The sequence below is a fragment of the Mycteria americana genome, chromosome 16, assembly GCF_035582795.1.
Source record: "Mycteria americana isolate JAX WOST 10 ecotype Jacksonville Zoo and Gardens chromosome 16, USCA_MyAme_1.0, whole genome shotgun sequence".
NCBI lineage: Eukaryota > Metazoa > Chordata > Aves > Ciconiiformes > Ciconiidae > Mycteria > Mycteria americana.
The window spans coordinates 150,538-151,597 of NC_134380.1; positions in this window are offsets into that span (position 1 = coordinate 150,538).

Below are 1,060 nucleotides of genomic sequence, written 5' to 3' on the forward strand. Positions count from 1 at the left end.
CCATTCTTACCAGTGGCAAAAGAAAAGTGTTTCAGAAGGGTGGTCAGACTTGAGATAGGCTGCACTCCGTCTATAAAGGCAGCTTTTGGCATGAGCATTCAAATTCACTCATGTCTGTTAACTGTGAAATTTAAGCAAGGTGACAAAGTTTAAGACAAACAGGTCCTGGGCATGTGAAAGGGAAAGGTGGCTGGTGCCTTTGGGAATAGAGGCATCCAAATGGAAGGTGGAGTGCGTGATGTTGCTGCCTTTATGGTGCTACCTGCATGTGTAGAGGACTTGCAAGTCTCCTTAGCACAGGAGAGGTGAGCCCTATCACTTCAAGACCTAGAGCAACAGGACTGTTAGCCCTTTTTTAATCAGACTCCCCACATCTATCTGAAAAGCAGTATCCACTTAATTTTCCTCTTTACACACATCACATCATATTCATACATGTCATCATACACTTTCCTGTTTTTCTCCTTCAATCATGCACTTGTCAGGCACAATCAGGCACTTGTCAGGAAAGTAATTGGCTAATTACTTTCTCCATGTGCTAAGATACATTCAAACCTCATTTCGCCATCAGCAGCTGATGATGGAACTCATCACACAGCCTAAGGCCTGTACAATACAGATGTCTTGTAGCCATCCTTTATACTCAGTGAAAAGGAACAGAAATTGCTAAGGCATGGTTTCACCATGTCTAAAACAGGTTACCTAAATCATGTCCTAGCAGTTCTTATTCCTCTTTGCTAAGGAGAGTCTAGAAAAGTATATGAGATATAGGCAGCCAGGGAGAAGTTCAGTTGCCTGAACATAAGGGCCATTTTAGACACTTCATGGTGCTAGAGGCATCTGCATGGGACTGGGAGGTATAATACAGGGCCTACAGGAGATCTTCATTGTAATGAAACAGAGCCACAGGGCAGGTCAGATATCACAGGGTCTCACCAGCTTTGTTTTGTGGAATGGTGTTTCTTATCTTGAAGCAAGCCCTGAGCACAGGGGAATGTAAAAACTGCATGACAGTAAATATACTTATTTTTTCTTTTCTAGTGAAAAAGACTTCTTTATG